The sequence below is a fragment of the Calidris pugnax genome, unplaced genomic scaffold (genome assembly GCF_001431845.1).
Source record: "Calidris pugnax isolate Ruff unplaced genomic scaffold, ASM143184v1 scaffold28, whole genome shotgun sequence".
NCBI classification, from domain to species: Eukaryota; Metazoa; Chordata; class Aves; order Charadriiformes; family Scolopacidae; genus Calidris; species Calidris pugnax.
Genome location: NW_015090842.1, coordinates 15,301,612 through 15,315,612, shown reverse-complemented (window position 1 = coordinate 15,315,612; position 14,001 = coordinate 15,301,612). Strand labels below are relative to the sequence as shown.

Below are 14,001 nucleotides of genomic sequence, written 5' to 3'. Positions count from 1 at the left end.
TCCATCTTTTTGCTGCTGCTGTTGTTGCTTCTTTAAATTAATGAATTACCGATCATTACAAAAGAAACTGAAATACAGTTGTGAAAAAGCAGTGTGGAAACTTAATTATACACCTAGTTTATACAGCTGTGTCTCTAATGACCTACTGGCCCTAATTACTGTGTTGTGGCTCAGTCTGAGTGCTCTTGTCCTTGCCAGAATTCTGCTCCTTTCTGTTAACCTGACTAGTGTTTCAAGCTAAAAAAAATAACGTTTCCTTTTTTTGTTCTTTTCTACATTGTCGTGCTGAAATGCAGTTTTCCTTCTTTCCAGAGGTCATAGCAGTGTTTTAAAATTGGCACCAGAAAAGCTCAGTAATATCACAAACTGTAAAAACATGGATTTTCCCTGGAGTCCTCCGTTCTCGCTGTCTGGATCTGAAAATGGGCACCGGGGCAGTGTTTTTATTGTCAATCACTCGGAGGGCTCTGAGCGCAGGCTCCCGTCCTTAGCTTGTCCCAGGTGTCCCCTCGCCGGGTGCAGGGGCAGCAGGGCTCCCCAGGGCTCGGGCAGCCACCTTGGCCACGGTGCCCAGCACTTTCCATGCCTCCCTGTAGTCAGTATTTGTGCCCATCTGTGCCGAGAGCTCCAAAACCCTGGGTTATTGCAGGGGTCTGCTTGGCTGGATGGTCCATCTCCACCTGGGCTCCATCATCCCAGGGGATGTTTGAGTTTACCTGGAGGTTCCCACCCAGCCTGTGAGGAGGCTCTTTCCAGGACTTAGAATCATAGAATTGCCCAGGCCAGAAGGGACTTCTAAGGGTCATCTAGTCCAACCTCCCCGCAGTCAGCAGGGACACCCCCAACTAGACCAGGTTGCCCAGGGCCTCGTCGAGCCTCTCCTTGAATACCTCCAGAGAAGGGGCCTCAACCACCTCCCTGGGCAACCTGTTCCAGTGCTCCACCACCCTCACAGTGAAGAACCCTCTCCTCATCTCCAGTCTAAATGTGTTCCCCTCCAGCTTGAAGCCATTTCCCCTCGTCCTGTCACTGCAGGCCTTTCTAAACAGGTTCTTGTGGACTTGTGCCTACATGCAGCAGAGGATCAGTGTGCTGGTGAGGTGCTGGGCTGCCTGCCTTTCTAAGGCAGGTGCTCAGTGAAATATGTGTTTATCATGTAGAAGGTAAAGCATATTCCCGTCTCTGAATTTGGACCTGAAGTTCAAAACAGAAGCGCAGCTGCAAATTGAAAAGACAAACAAGGCACGGGGTAACCTTTGCTGATATGGTGGTTTGGGAGTGCATCCTGTGCAAGGTGTTTCCTGAGCTGCTGCTTGCCGGGGGACACTGGCAGTGGCCACCAGTGCTGGCCCTGCACCCACGCAGGGTGTGTGCCACGAGTGGGGGCTGCTTAGTGTAGCCTTTAACGCATTGCATATATTTGTGGAAGTTGTGCAAAGTGTTATGTGCTCCCTAACAGCCTTGCTCACCTGGCAGATCGGAGGGTCGTCCGGCAGCCCAAGGTAGGTGAGAGCCCCGGGCTCCTCCGCTCCCTCCATCGCCACGGGGGAGGCGTTTGCCGGGGCTGAGCCTCGGTGATCCTCCAGGGGTTTGCCGGGGGGGTGGGTACGGGATGTGTGAATTTAAAACAATGCTTTTCTGGCCATAAACACCCAGCTCTGGATATGCTTTGTGGCCTCATGGAGGGTCTCCTGTGGCGGGGGCATGGTGGTGAGCCCCCCGGCAAGCTCCCCAGCCTCGCAGGAGCTGGGCAGTGTGCTCGCCGATAAGAGCGTGCCAGCGCGCCGCCCCCCGCAAATCGCCACCGCCACCTTTGTGTCCGGGTTCCCCCGGGGAGGGTGGCAAGGGAGGCAGCACCAGGCACTGTGCGTGCAGATAGGAGCGCTGCCAGCACGGCTGCGGCTGGTTTGGTTGCATATAACCAAAAAAAAACCCACCCCTGGTAGGAGGGGAGGCAATGAGCTGTCCCTACCCCTTTCCCAGCCTCCCTGTCATCGTGGGCTGTGCATCCTGAGGCTGCACGAACCTTTCCTAGGGATGGTGATGTCTGTCCTCAAGCAGCATGTGTTCTTCATGCAGGAAGAAGGTTTTTCCTTGTCCTTTTTTAAATATATGGCCCAGAGAGGAGCTGAGGATGACATGTTAGCATGCTTGTATCGGCAAGGGACTGTTGCGTTCTTGCTACTTTAATTGAGTTCTTTTATCTACTTTTATCTAGTTCAAAAAGTAGCCTGCAAAGGAAGCACAGGTATTCGTGGAAATGGACAGAAGAGAAATTGGGTGCATGTTTTAAACAAGGCCTCTTAAAGAAAGCACGTCTTGAACAATTTGGTGCTTGGCTGCCTCAAAAGCCACTCTCGCTGCCTGATACGTTGCTGCATCAGAAATGGGGTGATGAACAAAGACCGAAGCACCCCAAATGCTGCGAAGCAGGAGCGAGCTGCCAGGTGCTGGCTGTGAGAGCTCCTGCCTGTGGCAGGTCCCGTGTTTGGGAGCTGGAGCCCGTCTGGCTCCCCCCCTGCACCACCCCGGGGCTCACACAGCCCTTCTGGGGCACTGGGGGTCTACCTCCCCTTCTCCCCCCACTTCAGATTTCTGTTTGAAAAGGGTAATCCATCGCCGTGGTACAGCAGAGGGAGTATTGTGCGGGTCTGAGGAGGGCAGGGTTGTATTTCAGCAAAAAACCCCAGAAATCTAAGTAAATAATAGATGTTTTTTGAAGAAGAGGAGGGAGGGGTTGGAGTGGAAGGGCTCCTTCCAGGTCTGGAGCCTGCTGAGTGCTGCAAGGGCAGCCGTGGCCGCGGGAAGGAGGATCACTGCTGTCCCAGCATTGGGGGGTTGTAGAGAAAACCCAATATGTGAGACTCAATTCAGAACTGCGGTGAGGATTGCCTGGAGACTACAACAGATGCGGGCTTGTTACACAGTGGCCTTTAATAATGCCTTAGAGAGCTCGGTGGAGGATGTGCTGGGGTTGTCCTGCCTCAGACAGACAAGAGCATAGATTGTTTGTGGCAAGGGCGCTGCCGAAGGGCGTGCGTTGCCTTCCTGAGGGCTGTTGAGGGACAAAACCATCTTGGCCGTATCAACAGCCTTGGCGGATTCAGAGCCGTCAAGATCTTCACACTGCAGATATGAACAGTGAACGAGAGGCATTCTGAAAGTGCTTTTTTCCCTGATTTCTTTCCTTTAGCAGACCAGTGGGTAAGTAGTCCTCATAATAAGGATGGCCGTACTGAGCCAGCCTGATGGTCCCATAGCACCATTTCCCCAGAATATTCTCCTAGCTGTCCACAAACTTATCTGGGCATTTCTTGGTGCTTTTCATTTAAGTTCCTCAGATAATCTTCTTCCATGAATTTCCACTTTGAAGTTTCTTGTTGAAGCAAGGTGTGCATTTAGCATTCCCCATGGTGGGAACCCAGAGTTCAGTTATGCACTGGGGAGAAGTATCCCCTCTTCTTCACTTCAGCTTTGCCACTTGCTTTCATTTGATACTTTCTGGTTCTTCTGGTGGAGAAGACAGTGAGTGATTGCCCCTTGTCCACCTTCTCCACTCACTCATGCCCGAGCAGACTTCTTTTGCTGTCTCCAAGTCCATATTTGCAATCCTCTTACTGATACCTCCTGCATCTTGACCCAGATTAATAAGAGACCGAGGCACATGGTAGAGCCTGGCTGGTAGGACAGCAAGTGGGCAAGGTATCTCTTTCTTCACTGGTGCTTCAGATGTGGTCATGTTTGCATGTCTGTCCTGGTTCCCGAGCAGGAGGTGAGGGGTAGTACTTGTCCTGGTGTGAAGACCCGGCAGACAGAAAGATGGTGTCTGGCCATGTAGGGGAAAAACAATTAAGACTTCAATGTTTATTAAGAAAAAAGCAACCAGCAGTGCATTTCAAGCACTCATCACACAACATAATTTTGCTGCTGGAAGTAGTGGGATTAAAAAAGTCTTTCTAATGTTGATTTCTTTGAATAAGTAGAATATAAATGGGTTTTAAAAAAAAATCAATTAAAACTAAGGGAAGTGTGTGTACAAACATTGTCAAGAATTCCTATCTTTCATTTTTTTTTTTTTTAAAACAAGCTCTAGAAAAAAATCCCCACAGAAGTTCTGTAGTGCATATTTGAATGCTTTTGTTGTAGCCTCATTAAACTTGGCTTGTCTGCAGATACAGCTGGCATGTTATTAACTGTGCTCCAGGCTTGGGGAAGCCAGAAAGCAGCCTCCACCCCCCAGTGCCGGCTGGCTTGAGGGAAACGTGCCAGCATGGGTTGGTCCTCTTCAGCTGGCTGGCTTTGGGAGCGCTCGCTAGAGCATCTCCGCATGGCCTCTGGCTCCGGGAGCCCGGGGCTCAGCCTGCCTCAAGCCCCCACCCCAGGGAGGGCTCTGTGGTGTCACCCCCGCCGGCTGACAGCCCTCAGCCGTGCACCACGGCCGTCCCTTCTGAGCAGGATGGATCCACCAAGGTACGTGGCCTCCCGTGGACAACCTCAACCGGGTGCCTGCGCTCCCCGTAGGGCTCTTACGCCTTTCTTTGCTGCGCGTTGGCAAGAGGCAAATTAGCGCTCGTCTGCCAAATAGTTTCTCTGTTCTGAAAGTACTCGTTGTTGGACTGAACCAGTCAAATAAATTGAATAAGGGAAATATTTTCCCTACACCTGCCGCAGAGGCTGTTGCTCCCCACAGTGGGTTTGCACAGCAGAAGACCTCCACCAGAGGTCTAAGCGGCTTCTGACTTCCTTCAAAGCTTTGGCAAGAGGTACGTACCTCTTGAATGCTGTTTCATTGAAGTAATTTTAATAGATGCTTTTAGCGGTAAGGTGAATTTTAAAAATAGATTTCATATTTAATTCAATATTTTTGGAAATATATTCAGTAGAAATTTACGTTAAATAAGGTGTATTAAGTATAGGCAATGTTATTCAAACTTCTTGCTTATTACAACCAGCTTTCATTGCCTTAACTAAAAAAAACTTGATCTGGGGTTTTCAAGGCACTTGGTCTGTTTGTGTTAAATACTTCCTAGGGCATGTGAGCACTTCATACTCTTTAAAAAATTTGGCTAGCAAGTCCTTTCTGACACAGGGAAGTACTATTCTAGTTTAATCGTCGTGAATTTAAGAAGTCATCGCTCTAATTTGGCTTGAGTTTTGACTGTTACTGGAAGGGGTGTTCCTTCTTTCTGTCTCCTACCTTATGCTGATACAAGGTTTGTCTCCTGGATCTGGTGCCCTATGGAGCTGCCCAAGGTGGGGGAACCAAGAGGTCAGGGTTTGGGTGAGAATAATCCCTCTTAACAGCCTGGCTTGTTTTGGATGAAAATGACTGTAATTATGGCTTCACCAGTTTGCCCAGTAACATGCTTGAAATTGGTGGAAGAGCCAAGGTCATTAATCGGAGTGGGTTTCATTGTTGGTGACACCTATAACCGGGGGGGGTGTGTGAGTTTCCTCATGGTCTGTGAGTCCACCTCTCTAGGCTTCCTTCAAAATCTTTCTCAGCATAATGCAGAAAGACTTTTTGGCTCCTCCTTATGTTGCTACTCAATTACTGTTAGCCTTGCTGAGGAGGACATAAGGAAAGGCTGAAGAAGCCCATTGCTTTTCTCCTCTCCAGGGAATCTGTTACATTAAACATTTGAATAGATTTTTGAACGTAATTCCCAGTCATTTCCTCTACAGTGAACTCAGTTCACTCATGCAGACTTTGTACTTAATGATATCTCTTAAAATAAATGAGATTGGATATAATTTATATTAAATGGTCATTTTAGAAATCTACATCTACTAATTATTCATTAGAAAATTTGGAAAGACTGAAGTAGAATAAATTCCCTTTATGACCTCACAGTCTACAGAAATATAAATACATACACCTGTGTTGGTTTTCTCTCAGCAAAATTGAATGCAGGTGATTTACTAGAGTAGTCTAAGCAGATTTGAATTGCATTGTTCAATCTGCATCCATAAACCGTAGCAACCAACGAAGCCAAAATCAGCCAAAAATTCAACAGGCCTCCAGGACAGTGTTTTGACATTTAGGATGATGCTCAGCTTGTGGTCTGTCTCTGCGTCGTATGGGATTTTGCTCGTGTGAGCTCTTCTGGTTGTCTCCTTGGGGTGACCTCTCTCTTCCCTTCCCTCTCCCCGTTGTCTGTGCTGGTGTCCAACATCTGCAGATCTCCTCAAGGTGAGGGTGGTGAGGCACTGGAACAGGTTGCCCAGAGAAGCTGTGGCTGCCCCATCCCTGGAGGGGTTCAAGGCCAGGCTGGATGGGGCTTTGAGCAACCTGGTCTGGTGGGAGGTGTCCCTGCCCAGGGCAGGGGGGTTGGAACTTGATGATCTTTAAGGTCCCTTCCAACTCTAACCATTCCATGATTCCATGATTCTAGGTGCTGTGAGAAGTCAGGCTGCTCCACATGCAGTCTCAGCTAGGTTCAGACGAGCTGAAGACATGTGTTAGTCAAATCTTTGTTCACAAAAACCTCACAAATGATTTAATTTGAATTCAGACTGCATCCCGATCCAACCTGGGCAGCTGCTTGATCTCACCTTACAGCCCTTCTCTACTCCTTCCTCTCTTACAGACACTGGCCGTGGTTTGTTTTACAAGAGCTGTTTCGTGTAGGAATTGTATTCCATTAGGTGTTTCAGTGGTATCCCCTCTAACTGGGGTTGATTTTGACTGGAGCCTCTGGTACATAGGAATAAAGGAGAGAGAATTCCTTGCTTTTAGAGAGGATAAGTTGTCGTCTTCAGGAGGCAGTCACAACCCTGCTGCATTCCTCACACGAATAAGACCAACATAACCCAAAATTTAAACCAAAAGAAAGTGAAAGTGAGTAGGATTGTCTTGTCTCATGGCTTAAATGAGAGAATACCGTGTTTTCTGCCTGCCAGTTTTAACTCTGGAAACGCAAATATCAACAGGGAAGATGCTCTTTCTCTCAATGACTAGGTATACACATACATATCTATGATGTACAATAATGCTTCATTGTATGTTAATCAGCTCCATTTTGAAGAACCTGACCAGCTAAAATTTGCTGTATTGGAAATAACGTTATTACTGATGCGGGGCAGCATCAGTCTTGATTGAAAGAGGGATGAGGAGAGGCAGCCCTTAACAGCAAGCTGGGGGGAGTGATTTTTGCCAGTGGTACTGGAGTTGGGAAAAGTGCAATCTGAGTTAGCAAAACTCTCGTTTTTTCCGGTGGCTGGCGCAGTAATTGGCCGTGCGTGTCCGGATCACCGAGTGACAGGCGGGAGGCTCAGCTCTTGGAGAGCTTGGCCACTCCAAGCCAAGAGGGGGGAGGAAAAGAGGGAGGGAAGGAGGATGGGGAGAAGAAACCATTTGTGAACTTGCCCCTTTTGAGATAGCGAATGCTCCTCTCCCCGTGCCCGGGATCATGGCTGAGCAGCCGGCAGCTGCATCCCGCTCTCCTGCTGCTGTCAGCCAGTGTCACTGCAGAAACCTCACTAGTTTCAAGGAGTCACTGTTTGTACGTAGGGAATAGAGGAAACTCATGGGTAGAAGAAGCCTTGTGGTGTGTGGGCTGCTCTGGATTTTACTCCGAGGAAGAAGATCTCCACAACTGTTTTAAATTAGGCTGTCCTTGATAATTGTGGTGGTATGGAGCCCAACCAAAATTTCAGGAAAAAACAAGTTGCTCTGTTAAAGCAGACGTGGAAAAAAAAAATAAAAAATGAAGGGCTTAACTTTTGTCCTGAGGGTGATAAAACAGCACCACACAGCTGAAAATCAATCTGACCTTCACCCACGTGATGCTGTTGTCTCAGTCTGTCTTTCATTTCCTTTGGTTGAGTGAAGGCCATGGCATTCAGTAGGGAGAAAAGCCAGAGGGAGGTGGGGAGAATCCTGTTTTCTCTGGAAAGGCTTCGGTGCTTGCATAAGTTGACTCCATAAAGAGAGTTGCTGTAAAACTTCGAATTATTTCACTAAATTAAAAACAACATAAAAAAAAAAACCAACCAAAAAAAAAAAGTAAGTTCCCTTTTCTCTCAACAGCCAGCAATCACTTTAAGGTAAAGAAGATCTATGCTGTAAAAAAAAAAAAAAAGTGTTTGTGATATAAAACATTCTGTTTTAATTAAACCTAGAATTAGCCAGTGACGGTATTTTTGAAAAGAAGGCTTCATGCAGCAACAGGAAACCTGCACATTCATTTAAAACCAGAAATTTTTACCCAAAGGGGAGAAAAAAGGCCAATTAGTTTTTCCACAGATATTTTAACATTCTGTGTTGCAGGCTTTGCACAAACAAAGAGAAGGTACCCAGATACACGTATATTTACATATACATCAATAAACCGACAGTTAGGGCTTGTGTATAAGCAATATTATTGATTTTCAAAATAGAGGTACAATTTCAATTGGTGAACTACTCATTTTTCACAACGTCCTGCAGCAAGTGGTTCCCACCTCATTTTCCTCAAGACAGAGAATGAACTAAATGAATGGGTAAAATTCTGTGCAGAATTTAATTCTATTAAACAACAGCACCCACGAAAGGGAAAACGGTGGGCATAAGCATTGATATTCTTTTTTACATCTTGAAAGCAATTAAAAGCACAATTCATAGCTGTTTATTCAATCCTCGGCTTCTCTCATCCTCATTTAATTTAAGTGCGAACCCAGGGCCAAAAACGTTGCCAGATTTTTCTTTTGGAAAACAGTTAAGTTTTACACCTAGGCTTTACAGAACTAAGATTAGGGTAGGCAGGACTTACAGCAAACTGCAGTTTTCCTGATTCATCTCATCGCACGCAGATAATGTCCTTTCATGTCACGGTCATAAAATACTCTGGTTCTTTATATTTTTGTGCTATCGATACCCAAGCTACTGCAGCACGGAGAGAGTTAGGGGTATCTGCTGTTTTCGTTGCTCATAAACGTTGCCTGTTTTAGGAAGGTCTATAGGAAATGCCAACTTCTTGTTAAAAAGATAAAGATGGGGATTGGATTTAGCTGCAGAGATTAATCCCTGCTTCGTAAAGGTTAAGAATGAAACAGTTTGTTCATTAATCTATTTGGGATGATGGAGATTAATTTCTGACTACAGCTTGTTATTTAAGTGTGGTTTGTCTGATGTGCCAACCATTGCGGACGCTATTTTATGTGGTATTAAAAAAAAAACAAGAAAAAAGAACAGCAAATGGAAAAGATGTTAGGACCTTTTCCTGGCGAGCTCTGCTACTCAGGTCTCCATGTGATATGCCAAAATGCTATTTGCATAAATGTAGAATTTAATAAGTTATCATTCTGATTAACGCCATTAACTGCTTAACTACTGTAGAAATTGGCTTCCAAAGTTGCTTGATGGTAGCTGTTGCTCTCCACGTCATTCCATTTGCTGTCTCGCTGGGGATAATGGTATGCAAGGGAAAGCAAGAAGGTCAAGGATCTTTTTGTTTAGTCTCTTTGCACATTAAAAGTTCTATTATGTGTTTGTATTGCATGTGGTTTCCAGTCTGTTGGCTACAATGCTTTCAAAATCCATTGATGATGAGTTTGTGAAGCTAAATATATCTTGTGGGTTATGACTACCAAGCTATCACTTTGTGTAGCAGTCAGGGCCAATATTTAACAAGTGTTTTTCAGAATGGGGAATTTAGAAACCGAGTCAAAGGCTCTTACAAAAGGGTTAACAGAAATGCTAATATAGAAGATGACAGCAGAGGCTTGGTCTGCGCGGAGGGGTGGGGGTGTTTGGAGCTATAGGCTGTGCCGTTTGTGGGGAAGCGGTTCTCAGGTTGGGGGGTTTTGATGGGTTTTTCTGGGGGGTGGGGGGGAGGAGGGCTGTGGCATTGTTGTGAATGACACAGCCGCCACAAAGCTGAATGGGGCTGAAAATAAAAAAAAGCAGTGTCCTCTACAGCCATCCCTTTCTCTGCTGGGTAGGTGCAGCGTGCTGTGGTGGGGGCATCCGTGGGGGCTCCGGGTGGGCTCGCCCCACGGCTCCCCGCTGCCCCCTTGCCTGCTGCCCCCCCCCGCTGTCCCCCCGCCGCTGGCAGGGCAGTCGGGCTCCGCGGAGACCTCGCTGCTGCTTCTTGCCCGACATTTAAGGGAATGCAAAAGCAGACTGCAGGATGCAGCCACATCCTAAGGGCTGGCACAGCCGCCTCGCTTGTTTTCACTCTCCAGCTAGTAGGCTGACCTTTTAAAAAAAAAACAGTTTCAGCTGCTGCGAGGCACTGACAATGGCTTTAATAGGTTTCATTTCGGTATGAAATAGCTACGGTCACATTTTGATCGTGTAAACCAGCAGCCATGAGCGTGGCAAGAAGGGTTCGTGTTTTCGCTGATTGTTTCAGGCCGTGTACAAACTCAGGCAGATGTCGCTGCCTCCCTGCCAGGCATTAGCACAGGATACTCTTTTTCTTTTAAAATGAAAGCGAGGTTTTATTTTATTTTATTTTTTTTTTTAAAGCAATTTGTGTTCTGACTGCATGAGTACCTTCACACCTGTCAGATGAATCCAGTGTGTTCGTTCCCAAGGGTAACCTGGCATCTGGGAAATTCTGCCTCAGCCCAGACTTGGTCCCCTCTGCAGCGTCTTTGGTGTTTTTTATTGAAATGGAGCTACACCGTCACACATCATCCTTTGCATTATTCTCTTCTGCTCCAGTATATTCCTGCTTTTATAACTTTCAGTTTGAGTCCTGCTCTTGGGCTATTTCAGGAGTGCTGCAGTTATCTGTAAGCTGTCTTGCTTTTCACTGTGGGGCTGGTAAGCTCAAAAACATCTGCAGGCAGGGTCAGTCCAGCTTGCTGGTCTTTAGAGGATATTTACAGAGTTTCATAAGGCTTGGACCCATACCCACACCCATCCTAGATGCAGTGTCTACAGATTTATCCCCGAGAGCCTCTTACAAGCTTTGTTTGTATTACTATCTAGAGCTATCCCACTGCAGAAATCCTCAGGAGAGAGAAGTGGTCAAGAGTACTTAGAAACATCTGTTAAAAATTCAGACAAACACTGCACTGTCACTAGAAGCAGTTAGGATGGGGCGAGTGAAATTTATCATGTGGTGCCGCAGGAAAAAGGGACATTTTTCTTGTTCCTTTACTTTTCCTTAAAAATCGATAGTTTGGGCAGTAGCTATAGGAAGATGCCCCTGCAGAGCACACTCGGGGCGGAGAGCTGCTTTTTACCAATGTCACAAACTCACTTGGGAGCCAAGCCTTGCGCTCTTAGGGGAACGCTGTTTCCAGAGTACTCACGTTTGATTCATCACACACGTTCCACTTCTTACAAGAAACCCTGCGTTAATTGTGCAAACCTAGAAAGTGGCAAGATCAGGAGAGAAAGTGACTTCACTGCGACTTTTCTATTTCTTGCCACACTTAGGGCAAAAGGGAAGACAAAGCTGTAGCAGCCGATCTAACGGATGAACTCTGACTGGTTGCTGTTTTGTGTGTGGCTTCGGACGGGATTCGGTGAGGACTGGAGAAATGTTGGCGTTTGTCCCTGATGATGTGTCATGAAGTTACAGGCAATTTGGCAGGGAAAAAAAAAAAAGCTTTCTTATGTATGAGGCTGGTCTCGCTATGATGTTGTGCTGCTTCATCGTAGTAGTCCTGCTCAGCCCCCCAAGCTGACCCTGTTCCCCACAGAGCACTCTCAGCTCCTTTGCCCATCCTCTACGTACGAGCCGTGCTGGTCGGCCGGGTGGCACACGTGTGGACAGGTCCAAGAGCTCATTCCAACGCTGCCGACTCTGTTCTTAGCCTTTCTCTCAGCAGGGACGTGAACTGGGGTTTCTATCCTGCCCAGTCAAAGGTAGGTTCAATGATCTTATAGAAACTCAATTTCTGTAAGAGAAACTCAATTTCTCTCCGAGCCCTCTACCCCCAGTCCGGTGTGATTCAGAAGTTAATAGGGAGGGACAAACAGTTAAGAGATATGACAGGCAATATGATCACATAAACCTTGTTTTCTTAGGATGCCAGGCTGAAAAAAAAATAACACAAGGCTCTTGAGAATAAATGAGTCACTGCAGATTGAGACTTGATGGACAGTGTTGGCTTTGTTATCACTCTGCAGGTAGCGAGGGGATAGGGGTAGGGAGAATTTCCAGATATGGAGGAGAGTCGTTATTAGAAGGGTAAAGCTTCCCCTGCCACGCATCCCCTGTAGTGGACCCCGCATTACCCTGGTCCCTCCTCCTTTTAGGAGCCTTTTGAGGAAAAGTCTCCTGTGACAGGAACATCTCTCAGGTCTTTTCATCTGTGAGCTGCCAGGTGAAAGAATGGGGCTAGAGAACAAAAGATGTTCAGATACCGCAGACAAGCTTTTGTAGGATCTGCCACGTCAGCTGTCTCTTATAAGGTCTGCTGTATTTTCTGTTGATGGTGCTCTTCCCCCGAGGATTCCCCCACACCTGGGAACGCCTGCCATAACCCACACTGATATTTTCCTCAGTGCCTTTCATTTCTGCGTGCAGATGGAGCTGGGATATCACACACTGTCCTTGCCCTTATTCTGTGCTGCTCCTTGGCAGTCCCAGCTTTCCTGGCTGGGAGCTTTCATCCCACCTCCCTCTCAGCCTTTTTCAGGAGGGGCTTTGCAATTATTTATAAGCTGGCTTGTCCCTTTTTCTGACATTTTCAGTGTAGTCTGCGAAAGAGGAAAGCTAAGTGTACGTTCTCTGGTTTTACAGGGAACAGAAAACTTGAAGTAAATGTTGCTGGTCTGTGTTAGCAAGATATTTTGGGTTTTTTAGGAGGGAGCCATCCCTTTAACATCATTGGTCTTCAGAGTGGAAAAAGTCTTAGTGGCCTGTAACCACCTCTTGCCTTTGGTGTGTTTGGAGATCCTGGAGGGGCAGTCAGCCAGCTTGCTTGCATGCTTGTCAAGGCGGGGCTGGCTGTCCTGCTTATCCTGTGTTCCTTCTCACCATCCTCAAGTGGATTTTGTCTCTCCTTCCTCCTACCACGTGTCAGAATAAGTGGCACGAGTGGATTTTGTCTCTCCTTCCTCCTACCACATGTCCAGAATAAGCGGCACACTGTGATTTACCTCCTTCTCCTTCCACTTCTCGTGTTCTGAGGCTCCGGATTTTCCAAAATACATCATGGTAAGAGGCAAAGCTCTAATGGTTTGGGCATGGTAGCTCTTCTAGAGGCATCCTTAAATTCTCTGAATGAAATAAGTGACTATTGAAGCTGAAGAGCAGCATTTTCTCATTTTGCTGCTGCAAACAGGCGGGAGGAGTGGCTAACTGTTCCTCTGGCAGTAGTAAATTGGACAGGCTTGCCTGCTGCCCAGTACTACAAGCTGGATGATGCACTTACCTATTCACCCCATCCTCCACCACATCGGTGTTTTGCTTCCCTACACGCATTGCATATGTGTGAGAGAATTATAGGTCTCCCGGCTACTTTCTCTTCCAAAGATAACTCAAAATACAGAGTCTCTTTTAAGGAGAAACTTATTCCCCCTCCAACACTATGCACACAGAAATCAGATTTCTTTTGATTTTGACCAACCTGAGATAAAACCTGGTGGTTGCAGCTGAATCTCACTTTGAGTTTTTCATTAAAACTGTTCAAAGCAAAATAGAGGGTGGAGGATCTCATGTGAGCCAAAACTAACCTCCCTGTTCCTGCCAGTGAAGCTGTATTGCCAAATTTCACACAGCCGTGCTCTCTAGCACCTCCTTTGAACACGAGTGTGGTTCTGGAGGCCGTTTTGAAGCTCCCACTTGAAACACTCTCTGTGTGCTAGTGGAGCGTTTTCTGGCACTTAAGCGTCTGTATCTGGTGGCTGTTTGTGCTATACTGAGCAGTGACTCATGGCTTGCTGAAGGAGGAAAAAAGGATTTCTTAGAAAACCTTTCAGAAAAGCTAAGGTTGTTTTTCAGCTGGAAGTGCTGTTGGTGTCTGTGGTGAAATTGGTGTGGCAAGTGACCTCTGCTGTGTTTCTAAGAATTACCAGATAGTGTAGTGGCTCATCTGAATACTCTCTTTGTATGA

General features: G+C 46.7%; 1 protein-coding gene across 3 annotated transcripts in view; it reads left to right on the top strand.

Moving 5' to 3' along the window:
• ZNF423 (zinc finger protein 423) overlaps nt 1-14,001 on the top strand; it is a 244,113-nt gene that overhangs the window by 83,611 nt on the left and 146,501 nt on the right. The window lies entirely within an intron of this gene.